Below are 14,758 nucleotides of genomic sequence, written 5' to 3'. Positions count from 1 at the left end.
GGCTCACACCCTCTTGACCAGCTGAGGTGGGTATGGGCCTATAGCCTGGACCCAATGGGCCGACCACCTTGTTTCCCAGCCTGAGACTTTCTTGCTGTCGCTCGTGATTCTGCTTTTTCTTTTTCTCACAGATGGAGCCGCTGAAGCTTGGAGCCAATTTGGGAGGGGACAGCAAAGGGGCCATTCAGCCCATGGTGGTTGGTAGCCCTGCGGCCTCCAACTTCCCTGGAGTTAAAGGAATCTTCTGAGGAGTCCCACAGGGGTGCTCACCAGGTCCCGCAGCAGAGCTTGGGCACAGGGTGGTGGTGACTATGGGCTCATTGCCTGTCTCCTTGGAGCTGCAGTTTCTTCTTTGTAAAATGAGAGCGATGATACCCACCTTGTGGCTTTGTTATGAGGATTAAATGAAGCAAAACACTGAGCAAGTTCTCCGCACTTAGTAGGTGCTCAATAAATACTGATTATTATGATTCTTATAGCTATTATTTTTGTCTTGTCTATTATTATCCTCTGGCACATTCTTCCCTCAGGAATGCCTTGGGAGGCCCTGGGTTCAGATGCTCTTGTGTTACAGTCTTCTAGCTCTAACTTCTTTCTAATACCTGGCACATCTACACCCACATGGATTATTTTTTTCTCATCCTTTGTTGCAAACCTGCTTCTCCTCCTAAATGCCCCAGTTTGGTTAGTGGCACATCATCCCCCGATATATGGAGTCACCCCCATATCCTCTCTTCCCCTCTGCCCAATGTGCGACCCACCTCCGAGCCCGGCTGTCCCGCTCCCAGAAGGATCAGTCAGTGGCTTACCTGCACCTGGAGTGTTTTTACGTGAGTCCTGGACAAGTAGGCACTTAGCACAACATTTGTTTATAAGTCTGTCTCTCCTGTACTGAGGGCCTAAGGGTCACATCTTCTGTTTGTTTTTAAGGCAGGTATCAAAGATGGATGGACAGATGGGAAAGAGGCCATGGAAAAGCACTGTGAATCTTGGGTCTAGCAACAGGGCCGTCATCCTCTCTAAACTTTAACGGAGTCCTCCATCACCTCTTCTAGAGCACTCAGGCAAATGGAGTGACCATGTCTTCCCTCCATAGGATGTGTTGATCCCAGGCCCAGAAAGGATAGGGCACTTGCCTAAGGACACAGAGCACATAAAAGGATTAAGATGTCGGAATGTAGGACATTGAGGGGATTGACATTGCCAGGGCCTCCCAGTTCTTAAACAAAGCTTCAGTGTGTTTCTCTGGAGCCAGAAAGAGTGGGTGGGTTCAGAAGGGGATGACACAGAGCTTTGGGAGCTGCTCTCAAAGCCAGAGGTTTGGGAAACTTGTCTCAACACACACACAGGAGAGGGGAAGAGACAAAATCAAAGCGAGTCTAAGACAATATTTGGCTCAGAAATATGCTGGAAAGAACTGTTCTGGGGAAGGTTTCCATAGGACACCGTCTCTTTCCTCTGATGAGGCACTGATTCCTCTGTTCAGGTAGCAACGCTGGCCCCTCGAAGGAGGCATAATCAGGCCCTCTTTGGCAAAGGTGGACATACCGGGTGAGCTGTTCACGAGTGCACAGAACTGAGCACTGCAGGTCAGGAGATTTAGAAGTGAGCAGGCTGGGGTAAGGTGGCAGAAGATGGAGGAGGTGTGGCGAGGACTGACAGGGGAGCAGAGGGAGGGTGATGGTGTGTGGCCACTGGAACAAGGGTAGGTGTAAATAGCCATGACGGCCGGTGTTTACTAAGCACCCAGCGGGTACCAACAGCCATGCAAGGTAGGTGTTATACTCATTTCACAGATGAAGAGACTGAGGTTCAGGGAGGTCAAGTTAATCACCCAAATTCACAGTGGCAGAATCAGCATGGAACCCGAGTCTAAGTGACTCCAGACTCCAGGTTCTTCCCTCGATGCCACATAGAGAAGAACTTTGGGTTTGGATCTGGGGACCATGGTGACAGGACCTGTTAGCCTAGAGGAGGGATAAAGGATTTCATGACGAGGGCAAATCTCCCAACAGCCACCTCCATAAACACACACACTTAGGCCCGTTCCTTCAACTGGCTGGAAAGTGCAGGATTTGGAGTCAAGAAACCAGCTTCATGTCCCCCAATTATAGAGTGAATGGCCTCCCCGTCTCTGCACATCATAAAATGATGACCAGCGTCATGTCTCCCAAAGAAAGTGTGTCACACACTTAAGTCCTCAATAAACCACATGGCGCCTGATAGAAGTTAATCATATTTTGATGATTTACTTTATTGTTGATGTTGCCACTGCTCATTCCAAACTGAGCTGGCGATGTTTTAAGAGGCCTGATCTAACCGGAGTGTGAACAGCACGGCAGTAATTGACTTTTCCAGCTTTGCCCTCAGCAGCCTGGTGGAACAACCTGGCCATCTTGTCCCAACCCCACCTCTAGGCCACCTCCTCACCCCCCTGCCTCCTTGCCCATCCAAGCGCTTGACATCACTTCTCTCAAACTTTCCCCTGGAAGAAAGCTCTGAATTCTTTTTGAGAACGAACTTCACACCCTAATAACAAGGTTTTACTCTTTTCTTGGGTGCTATAGGCCCCGCCTCCCTTCCCCCCTCCTCCCTGGGCAGCCTGAATAACGTTTTCAAATGCATAAAAGAAAAGACAGAGGACCTAAAAGGAAACCAATCATTCTGAAATACAGTGATCAAAATATTTTTTAAAGCAGCGATATAGTAATATATGTGCTTCTCCATTAATGGATTAAATAATAAGATCTACTGGCAGGACTAGTAACCATTGGAGTTTTGAAGCAGTGATGTGCACGGATGATATCTGAAAGTATCTGTTATCACTGCTAATACTACTGTGGCTGTTTGCCTACTTTCATAACTTAAGAAAAAGCGAAATTTCAGTTAGAAGTTAGTGAAGATAAAGCTGTCATTTTCTCCCCAAAGTGAAGGACCCCTTGGAAGCTTATCCATTAATCTCTTGCTGGGGAGGGAGGCTGGGAGGGTATCTGTGGATTCCAAGTTTGAAACCCTTGTTTTACAGCAGTGCTTTTCACCGGGGAACCGATTAGAAATGTAAATCCCCCCAACCCCACCCCCCTGAAAATTTAGTGAATCAGAAACTCATCAATCTGAGTTTGAACAAGCCTTCGGGTGGGTCTGATGTGTTTTCAAGTTTGAGAACCCCTGTCATAGAGCGAGGTGGGACACAATTTCTGAAGTGGACAGCATGGCCAAAGTGGCCCCTTACCCATGATCAGTAGCCCTCTGCTTTCTCTCTCTGCTTCCTCCACACTAGCCCTTAACCTAAGGTGGACTGGTGGAGTGGAATTTAAAAACCCAAGGTTCTTGTTAATGCATAACAAAGTGCTACAAAGCAGCTTCTGTCACAAGGGCAGAATAAAATACAGCTACAAGGACAGAGGCTAAGGTTCTGCTCCTTTATGTACATACAGAATAATTGGCCTCCTAATTATCTCCATAGAAGTGAGAAAACTTGCTTAGCTTATTAGCACCTTTATTAGTACTAGGAAATCATGAGACACCCTTAATAGCTTTCTTTTTATTTTATTTTATTTTTTAACATCTTTATTGGAGTATAATTGCTTTACACTGGTGTGCTAGTTTCTGCTGTATAACAAAGTGAATCAGCTATACGTATACATATATCCCCATATATCCTCCCTCTTGCGTCTCCCTCCCACCCTCCCTATCCCCCCCTTCTAGTTGGACACAAAGCACGGAGCTGATCTCTCTGTGCTATGCGGCTGCTTCCCACTAGCTATCTATTTTACATTTGGTAGCGTATATATGTCCATGCCACTCTCTCACTTCGTCCCAGCTTACCCTTCCCCCTCCCCATGTCCTCAAGTCCATTCTCTATGTCTGCGTGTTTATTCCTGTCCTGCCCCTAGGTTCTTCAGAGCCATTTTTTTTTTTAGATTCCATATAGATGTGTTAGCATGTGGTATTTGTTTTTCTCTTTCTGACTTACTTCTGTATGGCAGTCTCTAGGTCCATCCACCTCACTGCAAATAACTCAATTTCATTTCTTTTTATGGCTGAGTAATATTCCATTGTCTATATGTGCCACATCTTCTTTATCCATGCATCTGTCGATGGACACTTAGGTTGCTTCCATGTCCTGGCTATCGTAAATAGTGCTGCAATGAACATTGTGGTACATGTCTCTTTTTGAATTATGGTTTTCTCAGGGTATATGCCCAGTAGTGGGATTGCTGGGTCATATGGTAGTTCTATTTGTAGTTTTTTAAGGAACCTCCATACTGTTCTCCATAGTGGCTGTATCAATTTACATTCCCACCAGCAGTGCAAGAGGGTTCCCTATTCTCCACACCCTCTCCAGCATTTATTGTTTGTAGATTTTTGATGATGGCCATTCTGACTGGTGTGAGGAGACACCCTTAATAGCTTTCTAATGATCCCTAGAGGAGGGAGCCATTTTCATCACATCTGCTGGCCATTACCAGGTAATTACAGAGCCTTTTAGACCTGGTCCACACAGAATGCGGCAATGGCAAATTGATCAGTGTTGGTACGGGTTTTGCATCCCGTGCTGGTGAAGGCACTCCATCTCTCACCAGCCCATGTCTCTTTCCAGAGCCACAGCAGCATCCTTCCCGAAAACTCTGAGAAGAGGACCCTCACCATGGTGGGCTGACAGGGAGAACTGCCAATTTGCCAATCTCCCGGGCAGCCTCGGGAGACCCAACTCTCCTCTGATCTTACTTCTTAAAAGGACATGGGCATGTTCATCCTATCCCAGTCTCCTCTGGGAAGGACGGCTAGGCTTACAGCATTTCAATTCTACAGCCCCAAGAGCACAGGCTTTGCAAAGCTGAAGGCATATTGATAAGCAGGGCTGCGGTTTCCCACCTGGCTGGGACGTGGCACCCCTGGAGGGCTTGGGTCTCTGGGGCACTGAGCTTTAGGGCAAGAGCAGGGAGGAACAGAACCAGCATGCAAAAGGAATCAAGCCTACATTTCTCCAGCAGGTGGCACCATAACTTAACCTTTGGTGCCTCCATCGCCAGGGACAGCAGCTCTGAGTTTGCAAACCAGGAATGTTAAGTCGCCACCTGGGACTCCCCCTCTCAGGATTTGGGGCTTTGATAGTGCTTAGGACAGCTAACTAACCCCGACTAACCTCCATACCGCTGTCCTCCCAATACCTGCAATATTGCTGATTCTTCATCTGAGCTTCATAAACAAACTTGTCAGAAATACTGACTGTCTTAGATCTCCTGGAGCCCTGAGGAAGAATTTGGGCAAGTCCTAACTATGCTCTCCATCACCTAAAATTCTGGAGTTTTCTCCTAAACACCCCAAGTCTCCTTGTAGAGAGATCTGCCATCCAGATGTAAAGCTTCCAAAATCTACCTGTTTCCTTGGCAGAGAGATGAAGAGCTTGGGCTAGGAGAGTTTTGTGATTCTATAGTCCACAGTCCCTCCCTCCCAAGGTGGTCCGTTCCACCATCTGGTAGCTCTGATTTTTGGGAAACACTTTACTTATTGTCTGGTTATCCTCTGCTGCATAACAGCTACCCCCAAATTTAGTGACTTAAAAAAACAATCATGCTGGGCCTTCCCTGGTGGCGCAGTGGTTGAGAGTCTGCCTGCCGATGCAGGGGACACGGGTTCGTGCCCTGGTCCGGGAAGATCCCACATGCTGCGGAGTGGCTGGGCCTGTGAGCCATGGCCGGCCGCTGAGCCTGCACGTCCAGAGACTGTGCTCCGCAACGGGAGAGGCCACAACAGTGAGAGGCCCGTGTACCGCAAAAAAACAAACAAACAATAAAAACAATCATGTTGACCCTCCTACACTGTTGGTGGGAATGTAAACTGGTACAGCCACTATGGAGAACAGTATGGAAGTTCCTTAAAAAACTAAAAATAGAACTACCATATGATCCAGCAATCCCACTCCTGGACATATATCCAGAGAAAACCATAATTCAAAAAGATACATGCATCCCAATGTTCATTGCAGCACTATTTACAATAGCCGAGACATGGAGGCAACCTAAATGTCCATCAACAGATGAGTGGATAAAGAAGATGTGGTGCATATATACAATGGAATACTACTCAGCCATAAAAAGAATGAAATAATGCCATTTGCAGCAACATGGATGGACCCAGAGATTATCATACTATGTGAAGTAAGCCAGAGAAAGACAAATATCATATGATATCACTTATATGTGGAATCTAAAAAAAATGATACAAATGAACTTATTTACAAAACATGAACAGACTCACAGACAGAAAACAAACTTATGGTGGGAATTCCCTGGCGGTCCAGTGGTTAGACTTGGTGATTTCACTGCCGTGGCCCAGGTTCAATCCCTGGTCAGGGAACTAAGATCCCACAAGACACACAGCACGACCAAAAGAAAAAAGAAAGAAAGCAAACTTACGGTTACCAAAGGGGAAAGGTGGGGGGAGGGATAAATTAGGAGTTTGGGATTAACATATACACACTACTATATATAAAATAGATAATCAACAAGGACCTACTGTATAGCACAGGGAACTCTACGTAATATTCTGTAATAACCTATATGGGAAAAGAATATGAAAAAGCATAGATACATGTATATGTGTAACATATGACTGAATCACTTTGCTGTACACCTGAAACTCACACGACATTGTAAATCAACGATACTACAATATAAAATAAAACTTTAAAAAAACCCAACAACCATGTTCTTATATCTCACGACCTCGTGCGTCAGGAATTCAGAGCTCACGTTCCTGGCTGATTCTTCTGTTCCATGTGGCATTGACAAAGGTCCTGCGGTGGCATTTAGTTGGCTGATGGGCTGGTCTGCAGGGTGCAGGGCAGCTTCTCTTGTATGTCTGGCTGGAAGACTGGGCTGGGCTGGGTCTGTCAGAGCCCACGTGGCCTCAGGGAAGTGGGGCTCCTGACGCCAAAGCTCAGAGCTCTGCAAGTGAGGGTTCCAGTGATGAAGGTGGAAGCTTCATGGCCTCCTACGACCCCTTGGAAGTCACATGATGCCCCTTATACCATATCCTATTGGTTGAAGTAGTCAGAGGCCTGCCCAGGTTCTAGGGGAAGGGAGACAAATTCTGCCTCTTGGTGGAAGAGGTGTAAACAGATTTACCACAGTGTTTTGGGAATTCCCTGGCGGTCCAGTGGTTAGGACTCTGCATTTCCACTGCCAGAGGCCTGGGTGCAGTCCCTGGTCGGGGAACTAAGATTCCCCCGAGCCAGGCGGTGTGACCAAAAAAAAAATTGTTTTTGCCACCGTGCTTTGAAACCACCACACTTTTTTTTTTTGTTTTTTTTTTTTGTTTTGTTTTGTTTTTTTGCGGTACGCGGGCCTCTCACTGCTGTGGCCTCTCCCCTTGTGGAGCACAGGCTCCGGACGCGCAGGCTCAGCGGCCATGGCTCACGGGCCCATTTGCTCCGCGGCATGTGGGATCCTCCCAGACCGGGGCACGAACCTGTGTCCCCTGCACTGGCAGGCGGACTCCCAACCACTGCGCCACCAGGGAAGCCCCCACCACACTTTTTGAATCAAAATTAGATTTTCTAAATCTGTCTCTAATTCTACACTTACTACATCTAGTCCTTCTTCTCTATTCAAACTATTCTCTCTTCAATTCACAACATAATCCTTTGGGCTGAGACAAGAAAATAACAGAACTTTCATTCATATTTTAATTTTATCTATACAATTTAAAATGGGGCTTTACTAATATTTCATATATAAATTGAGGCTGGTACCCACCTTTAGGTCATGTTTCAGGTGGAGACATGTTACCTGCTGTATACAAGATACCCTGAGGGAAGAGTTGATGTTCCCCAAAAGGCTTGTCAGCAGGGCCCTTAATCATTTGTCTTGTGTTACAGAAGTGCTTGACTCCCAGGATGATCATATCTAGATTTAAGGAAGCTACCCATGCCCAGATGGTTAAAGAAGCTCAAGAGGATTTTGCAAGTAATCTTTAGGTTGAAAAACTAAACAATTAATGCAAGCAGAACAATGAAAACAAAGGAAACACCAGTGAGATACCACTACACACCTGGTAGAATGGCCAAAGTCCAGAACATAGACAACACCAAATGCTGATGAGGATGTGAAGCAACGGGAACTCTCATTTCTTACTGATGGGAACACAAAATGGTACAGCCACTTTGTTTTTGTTTTTGTTTTTTTGCGGTACGCGGGCCTCTCACCGTCGTGGCCTCTCCCGTTGCGGAGCACAGGCTCCGACGCGCAGGATCAGCGGCCATGGCTCACAGGCCCAGCTGCTCCGCGGCATGTGGGATCTTCCCGGACCAGGGCACGAACCCGTGTCCCCTGCATCGGCAGGCGGACTCTCAACCACTGCGCCACCAGGGAAGCCCGGTACAGCCACTTTGGAAGACAGTTTGGTGCTTTCTCACAAAACTAAACATATTCTTACCATTTGATTCAACAATCATGCTCTTCGGTATTTACCCAAAGGAGCTGAAAACTTATGTTCACATGGAAACCTGCACACAGAAGTTTATAGCAGCTTAATTCATAATTGCCAAAACTAGGAAGCAACTAAGATGTCCTTCAATGGGTGAATGGGTAAATAAACTGTGGTACACTCAGACAGTGCAATATTATACAGCATTAAAAAGAAACGTGCTATCAAGCCCTGAAAAGACATGGGGTAAACGTAAATGTATATTACTAAGTGAACGACGTCAATCTGAAGAGGCTATATACTGCATGATTCCAGCTATGTGACATTCTGGAAAAGGCAAAACTATAGCAAGAGTGAAAAGATCAGTGATGACCAGGGAGTGGAGGAGGCGGACAGGATGAATAGGCGGAGCACAGAAGATTCTCAGGGCAGTGAAACTACTCCGTGTAATACTATAATGGTGGACACATACCATTATACATTTGTCCAAACTCATACAAAGTACGACGTCAAAAGTGAACTCTGAACTATGGACTCTGGGTGACAATGATGCGTCAGTGAGGGAGGCTATGCGTCTAAGGGGGCAGAGAGTATATGGGAAATTTCTGTACCTTCTGCTCAATTTTATTGTGAACCTAAAACTGCTCTGAAAGTACTCTGTTAAAAATATGTATTCTGGGGCTTCCCTGGTGGCGCAGTGGTTGAGAGTCCGCCTGCCGATGCAGGGGACACGGGTTCGTGCCCTGGTCCGGGAAGATCCCACATGCCGCGGAGCGGCTGGGCCCGTGAGCCACGGCCGCTGAGACTGCGCGTCCGGAGCCTGTTGCTGCGCAACGGGAGAGGCCACAGCAGTGGGAGGCCCGTGTACCGCAAAAAAAAAAAAAAAAAAAAAAAAAAAAATATATATATATATATATATATATATATTCTAATGGCAAAGCAGGCACTTGTTCAGTGACACTTCATCTGGTGACACTTCATCTGCCATGTTATGGAGTAAAAACAATGATATCCTAATCAGGTTAGACAAGGTCAGACCAAAAAATCCAAAAAAAACAAACCAATCAAATTTATCAAGGCTATTTGAAATATGAATTTACATCTACTATTGTTACTGATGTCCTGTTAAAAATGCTATAAACAATGTTATACCTCATTCAGTTCAAATTATTTTTATATGTTTTATAATGTACAGAATATAGTATACAATATATTTAAAATACACATATGGAACAGGCGCAAATGTTTTTATCTGATGCAGCATGTGAGCAATAAATTTTAGACCAATGAAATGTATTTCCATCTTTGCATTAATTTAGCAAGCTTTTATCAAACATGCACTACATGCACATACTGTACTAATACTAAAGATACAAAAAACATGTAAGGTCTCTGCATTCAAGCATTTTGGAAGGGAAGGGAAGATATGTAAAAAAAGTAGTTGGAGTGAAGTGACATGATGGAATTGTTTACAAAATACTGCGAGGCACTCTAGTAAGCGTAGGTCAGTTGTACCTGGGGGAGACAATCTTGTAGGTCTTCACAGAGGAAGTGACAATATGATCTGGGGTCAGAGTGAAACCCTCACCTCTGCAGCCAGTGCATGATGGCAGACACTTGCTCCACCTCTTCCTTGGCCCTTCTCCAGCTCGGTTTTGGCTTCTGGGCACAGTGATCAATTTTGCACACAATGTCCCACAAAGAGGGAAGGAGGACGTTTCCAACCCCCTTCAAGGTGACATTTGGAGCTAGAGCATGCACCCCATGAGGGTAGGTCCTACATCTGGCACGTGTTTGTAGACTGGCACTGGGTATGATGCCTGGCACATCAGAGACTCTTTTTTTAAAAAAATTATTTATATTTGGCTGCATTGGGTCTTTGCTGCTGCGCGCGGGCTTTCTCTAGTTGCAGCGAGCGGGAGCTACTCTTCGTTGTGGTGCACAGGCTTCTCATTGTGGTGGCTTCTCTTGTTGTGGAGCATGGGCTCTACGCGCGTGGGCTTCAGTAGTTGTGGCACGCGGGCTCAGTAGTTGTGGCTCGCGGGTTCTAGAGCACAGGCTCAGTGGTTGTGGTGCACGGGCTTAGCTGCTCCACGGCATGTGGGATCTTCCTGGACCAGGGCTCGAACCCGTGTCCTCTGCATTAGCAAGCAGATTCCCAACCACTGTGCCATCAGGGAAGTCCCACATCAGAGACTCTTGATTAGTGTTATGCAACTGAATTGTATTGACCTTCTGAACTAGACCAGCTCTTGGTTAACGTCTTTGGAGAGTAGTTAACGATAATCCCTGTGCCTTCACCTTCAGCTCCCTAGCCCACACATTTAGGTTATTATCCACCCTTAGTCTGTTATCTGCTCATCTCAGTTTACCTGTCACTGGTCTGCCCACTCATGTGCCTTTATGAGATGTTCCTGAATTTGCTTTCAACCTCTGAATCCTTCACTCGCTAGGAGAGCACAGTGTCACATGCAAACCTAGAGATTTCACCATGATCCTCCAGATCATTTATAAAAATGAGGTAAATAGTTTTGGTATTGATCCTCCAGTCTGGGAAGGGGATAAGGTCAACGTTCTCTGTTTTCCAATAGCTCAACACCCGCCCCCCCACAATTGCTATTAAGGAACATTTGTAGATTTTTAAATCTCTTTGTCGGTTCCCAAACTCTTACAGAGAGTGCCAGCCTGAGAAAAGCCTGAAATAAAAGTGGGAACATATCCAGTAGCCTCCTGAGTCCAGACAAATTCATCTAGGGACAGGAGTAGCTGAAAAGTTTCTTCATTTAGGTGGCCGGGCTATGCTGAACTTACGTTTTCGCAATACCCTCTGTGGCGACAGCATGCGCTGGAGAGCTAGGAGTTACAACTTCTCAATTAAGCCACTTCACTGCCTTACTTCATTGCAATACTTTGAATGGAGTCATGCAAGTTTTCCGTACCTTTGTGAAATAGGCATGGTCAGAAAATAGAACACCTCAGAGAAATAGAGAAAGAATAAAAGCAAATTACAGACGTAAAAGGGCCATAAGGTTCCAGGAAGGAAGATTATACTCTTTGAATTTGTAAAGGTAGTTTTTAGTTAGAATTAGATATGCCTATCGATACATGTGTCAGAAACCCAAGAGATTAGTAGCTTAAATAAAATAGGGGTTTACTTCTCTTTTATATTAATGAAGTCTAAAGTAGGAGGTCTAGAGCCAGAATATCTACTCCAAAGTCATATTAGATTCAGGTTCCTTTCGTCTGACTGCTCCACCAACTTTAGCATGTTGCCTCATGGTCTAAGGTGGCTGTGCTGCGGAGCGGCTGGGCCCGTGAGCCATGGCCGCTGAGCCTGCGGCCATCACGTTATAGCCATCACATTTACATTCCTGTCAGCAAGAAGGAGGAAGGGAGAAGAAAGGGATCCTCTTCCTTGAAAAACACTTCCAGAAGTTTTCATACAACACTTCCAATAATATTCATTAGCCAAAACTTAGTTATGTGGTATATCTAGCTGTAAGGGAGGCCAGAAAATGTAGTCTTTATTCTGGGCAGCATGTGGCCAGCTACAGATTGTGGGTTCTATCATTAAGAAAGGTGTGAAGCTAAATAAAGGGAACCAATAGCCCACTGTGCTGAGGTGGGAAGGTGCAGTCCCTTACCAGAAAGAAAATGAAACTAATAACCTATCTGGCTTACACACAAAGCACTAAAGAGTGTGCAAAATAATTCTTTCCTTATTTTTTTACCCTTGGGTCACCTAGTCAGTCTATCTTGAGCTCACCTTAGACAGTCATCAGGAAGTGTATTTGTCAGGGTCCTCTAGAGAAACTGAAGCAAGGGAGGCCTTATCACACATAAAAAGATTAGTTCCCTCTGGTAATCGCTACTCTGTTCTCTGTATCTACATGTTAGTTTTTATTTGTTTTGTCTTGTTCACTTATTTTATTTTTTTGCTTTTTTTTATATTCCACATATGAATGAAATCATGTGGTATTTGTCTTTCTCCATCTGACTTATTTCACTTACCATAATACCCTCAAAGTTCATCCATGTTGTTGCAAATGGCAAGATTTTATCTTTTTAATGGCTGAATAATATTCTATTGTATACATATACTACATCTTCTTCATTCCTTCACCCATTGATGGGTACCTAGGTTGCTTCCGTATCTCGGTATTGTAAATTATGCTGCACTAAACGTAGGGATGCATATATCGTTTCAAATTAGTGTTTGGGGGTTTCTTTGAATAAATACTCAGAAGCGGGATCGCTGTATCATACGATAGTTCTTATTCTTTGAGGAACCTCCATGCTGTCTTCCACAGTGGCTGCACCAATTTACATTCCCACCAACAGTGCAGGAGGGTTCCGTTTTCTCCACCTCCTTGCCAACACTTGTTATTTCTTGCCTTTTTGATAAGTCATTCTAACAAGCATGAGATGATAATTTATTGTGGTTTTGATTTGCATCAGAAATAACGTTTAATCAGATACCTGGCCATCTTGTGGCCCAGTCAAGCTTCACATAAAATTAACCATCAGAAGTCCACCCCTTGTTAACTTGGCATACACATCTCCTTAAACCATACTTAATGTGCAAATAAAGACAATAACCAGGTCATAATTCCAAACATGATACAACTACCCTGAGTACAATGAAAACACACTAACCCCCTCCCCAGAAGAGGAGGAAAAGTCCTTGAGCAATGTTTACTCTTCTCCTTGATATCCCGTAAACTTAAATACTATGGTGTAAAATGATAATATGTAAATACTATAATGTAAAGTCAATACATCTTACGCTACATGAGAAGGAAATAAGAGAGGAAAAAACCCAAAGATATTTGCTTAATATATATGCATATATACACACAAATATAATCATAACAAAATAAGGAGGAAATAGTCTTGACAATTGCAGTCCTCATTTCTGTAACCAGTCACATAGTTGTAGCTCGTATTTATAATTGCCTTCTTCCATTACCCATTCTGTATTCCCTTTGCCTTCAGCAAGGACCTCAGCTGGTCATAGTTCTTTAACTGGTGGTGTGATTCCTGAAGGCTCTGGGCCATTAGTAGTCCTGCCTGGTCTGGGTTGTTGCAGTTTTCCGTTGACCTTAATTACGGGGCATGGTAATAGTAAGAGACGCCCTAAGGGATCTCCTGTATCCCAGACATGCTTTGCATTACCTCCATAGTGCAGTAGCAGTCCAGTTTCTCCTTGGTAGTCAGAACCAATCACCACAGCCAGCACAGTGACTCCCGTCTTTGCCTGCTGATTCAGAGGCATGGGAAGGTGGTTGTCTTAACTCCCAGTTCAATGGAATCACTGTTGTGTCTCCTGGTGGAAGCATTTCTCCTTCTGGAACTAAGAGCTCTAGGCCAGCAGAGCATAATGTGGGAACAGAAAGCAGAAACTTTCCTAGTGGGTCACTAGGGGGAATAGTGAGTTGTGCCATTCCCACGTCTACTCCTTGATTCCTGGACCTGTGAATCCTGGCTATGGGAGAAATAGCAGCATATATTGGATGCTGATTCAGAGCATATACAGCTTTCCTGGGAACCTTGCCCCAGTCATGCAAGGTATTGCCACCCAGCTGGTGCTGTAACTAAGCTTCAAAAGATCATTACGCCTTTCTATCAAGCCAGCTTCTTCGGGATGGTGTGGGACACGGTAAGGCCAGTGAATCTTATGAGCGTGGATCTGTTGCTGCACTTCTTTTGCTGTGGAGTGAGCTCCTTGATCAGAAGCAATGCTGTGTGCAATACCGCAATGGTGACTAAGGCATTCTACAAGCCCATGGATGGTGGTTTTGGCAGGGAAGGTAAATCCGTACCCTGAGTAAGTGTCTATTCCAGTAGGAACACTGTTGGTGGGAATGTAAATTGGTGCAGCCAATATGGAAAAGAGTACGCAGGTTTCTCAAAAAACTAAAAATAGAACTACCATATGACCTAGCAATTCCACTCCTGGGTATATATCTGAAAAAACCACAAATTCAAAAAGACACATGCACCACAGCGTTCATAGCAGCATTATTTACAATAGCCAAGATATGGAAGCAACCTAAGTGTCCATCAAAAGATGAATGGATAGGGGCTTCCCTGGTGGCGCAGTGGTTGAGAGTCTGCCTGCCGATGCAGGGGATACATGTTCGTGCCCCGGTCCGGGAAGATCCCACATGCTGTGGAGCGGCTGGGCCCATAAGCCATGGCCGCTGAGCCTGCACGTCCGGAGCCTGTGCTCCACAATGGGAGAGACCACAACAGTGAGAGGCCCGCGTACCGCAAAAAAAAAAAAAAAAAAAAAAAAGATGAATGGATAAAGAAGATGTGGAAT

This window comes from Tursiops truncatus, chromosome 14 (genome assembly GCF_011762595.2).
Source record: "Tursiops truncatus isolate mTurTru1 chromosome 14, mTurTru1.mat.Y, whole genome shotgun sequence".
NCBI classification, from domain to species: Eukaryota; Metazoa; Chordata; class Mammalia; order Artiodactyla; family Delphinidae; genus Tursiops; species Tursiops truncatus.
The sequence above is the reverse complement of the archived record's forward strand: the minus strand, read 5'-3'. Positions refer to the sequence as shown.